A 3,083-nucleotide genomic window follows, 5' to 3' on the forward strand; every position below is an offset into this window, starting at 1 on the left:
TGCTGCCCTCAGGCTTGCTGCAGGGTTTTAATATTTTATTTGTAACTGGGAGATGGAAATATGTTCACTTCTCAAGGAAATTTATAACTTTATAAAATTTTTAATAAGGAAAATAATCGGGTTAGATGCCGAGTTAAGGCTCCCACCTCAGGGATTCTAATTCTATTGTTGACAGGCATGTAAAAACTCATCTTCCAGAGATACAACTGTATTGAGTTTTTAATTGTTAGTCTTTAGGGAAGCAGTGTCATACAGTTTAAAATGCCTGGGCCTCAGAAGTTAAGAGATCTGGTTCCAAACCTGGCTTTGCCTCTTAGAATACAGCCTTGAGCAAGTCACTTTCCTCATGTGTAAAACTGAGATAATGCCTTAGATTACTGAAGATTAAGAAAAATGTACTTAAAGTATGTAGCTTAACATTGGCACATAAAAGGAACTGAGTGAAAAAAAAGTTAAAAAAAATTTTTTTATGTGAGGTGAAGACCTGAAACCCTAAAGTGGTAACTAATTTAGGGCAGGACTGTGTACATAGAAGCTACGCAATAAATACTGAATTTCATTCAAGTAAACCCTATCATAGTCACAATTTTAGCCATTCGCCCTTCTACCTCTTGCAATGAGACTGTTACTGGGCCAGCTCAGGAACTCTGTTTAGATTGGCTAAGTCATGATCAGAACTAGATCACCTCTAGGACCTTGTTACTCCAAGTGTGATTTTGAGGGGCAGCAGCTCCACGGCACCAGAGAACTTGTTAGAAATAGTCTCAGCCTTACCCCACCCCTACTGAATTTGTATATTAACAAATTTGAGAAATACCCATCTAGAAGATAATAACAGCCCACCAGGTTTGTAGAGGGCAAGGTCATTTCCTTAAACCCTAAAGACAAATGTAAGAGGTAAATGCTTGGGCCTTCAGGGTCACTGGCATGTTCATCTCTTCCCTACTGAAGTGTGAATCTTTAGCTTAGGGTTTTAAATGAATTATTGTAGCTTTTTGCACTAGTCCATGTTTATAGTACTGTATTCTTAATCTCCATTCTTATGTGTGGAAAGTCAGTTTTGGCTTTTCTGATATGGGAAATGTTGATTACAAAGAGAACCCAATCAAAGATGAACTGAGTGGTGGCGGGGGGTTGGCGGGGAGATAAGAGGGTAGGGAGAAAGGTATACATAGTCCCCCTTCCCATACATGTACTCAAACCAGTACTTTTAGGCTTATTTTAGCTTATTTATAAATTGGGGGTCTGTAATTTGAAGGGGGAACATTTGAAAACCACTGTGTCTAGCAAATTATTTCTTCTTCCAGAAAGACCTTCCACTTTTGTGGCAGTTAAATATCTAATAAAAGATAGTGCTTACTGTATATATGGCTCTTTTCCTACTAGATTTGTAGATTTCTTAAAGGCAAGAATTCTTCACAGTGCCTTGCACACAATAGATGCTTGATATTCACCGGATGAAACGTATATACTGAAAATTTTAAGATTACCAGAACTGTAACAATAAAAATGTACATACTACTTATACACCTTTTTATACTCCTCAATGTTGCATTAATGTAGCAAAGTGCCTCATTAGTTTGTGGCGATGTCTGGGTATCATTTTCCAAAACTTCCTTTCCTAATCTAGGGAGAAGTTTAAAAAAAAAATCTCCTCTGGGTGCTGTACAGATCAAGTTGAACAAATTTTCAACACTTCAGTTGACTGGAAGGAGTCAAATAGAAAAGTAATGTGGTAGAAACCTTGGTTTCATTGACCTTCTAGAGGCCAAGACAGGTAGTGGGGGGAGGTAGGGGGAGCACTAGTGAATAACCAATAAAGACAATACCAGCAGCACACCTTGTTTTCTTGGGAATGCCAGCCCTGCCCCAGCATACTGGCAGTGAGCCTGTGGAGGGGGCAGCAGACAGACGTGCAAAGGTCAGTGTTGGGAGAAGGCTATAGTACCTTTTTGCTGACTATAACCTTCCCTCATAGCGGTTTATCAGCAACTGTACAGAAGGAAGTAAATGGTTCTTAGTTCCCAACACCAAGAGGAAGTTCTTCAACCACAGGCTTCTTAGTAGCAAGTTAAACCAGTGATATATAAAAAGCAGCTGAGCCTGAATGGTAGGGAGGCTATCACTTTAATACCCTGGAGGCAGAATACCCGTGGGACCATGGCCCACATTTATCATTAAATTTCTTTTGCAAGGATCAGTACTGAAAATGTAGTCCCTGCTTTTTTTTTTTTTTTGGCCACACTGCGCAGCATGCGGGATCTTAGTTCCCCTACCAGGATCAAACCCTCGCCCCGCTGCAGTGGAAGCGTGGAGTCTTAACCACTGGCTGCCAGGAAGTCCCTGTAGTCCCTGCTTTTTACAGTTGAGTTTAACCTTGGGCCATATTTCTTCACCCATAAAATGTGGTAGTCAGGTACTCTGAACACAAACAGGAGGAAGGGACAAAGGTTTCGCCAGCTGGCCTTCGGCTCCAAAAAGCCAGTTTAGACTATATAAACCTCACTTCAGGCTACTTTGCATTGCTAGGAAAAGCGTGGGGACCAGACTGCCATGTCTCTAAGTTCTACTCGTCATTAAGTAGCTGGCATGCTTATCTCCAAATCTCTGACAGGGCATAGTCATCAGCCTCCTTACCCCTGTGACCATTAGCAAGTGGCCAACTCCTCAAGTACAGGGTGGATAGCTATCTTAGCTGAAAAGGTGGCAGTTTCACTTTCTGTTCTGCTCACTCAAAGAACTATGCAAAACAGGCCAGAATATTTGAGTCACAGCACTGCAATACTGATCACCAAGTCGGGGAGAGGAAAGGAGGCAGGGTGAATGAGATACCAAATGTGTTCTTCCCCCATTCAGGGCTCAGCAGTGTAAGGGTTTCACTCGTCTCTGATCCTGGAGAGGAATCCAGCTCTGCAAGATGCGCCTGGGTCTTAAGCATAAGCACAGTGTGTTCAATAAAACATTTTTATTCTGTACAATATATATATGTGTATTTAAATATATATATATATATATATATATATAATATATATGTATATATATATGCAGAGAAACCTCAACCAAATCCCTGAGCCCATGGGAAC

This window comes from Lipotes vexillifer, unplaced genomic scaffold, assembly GCF_000442215.2.
Source record: "Lipotes vexillifer unplaced genomic scaffold, Lipotes_vexillifer_v1.1 scaffold4, whole genome shotgun sequence".
Lineage (NCBI taxonomy): Eukaryota > Metazoa > Chordata > Mammalia > Artiodactyla > Lipotidae > Lipotes > Lipotes vexillifer.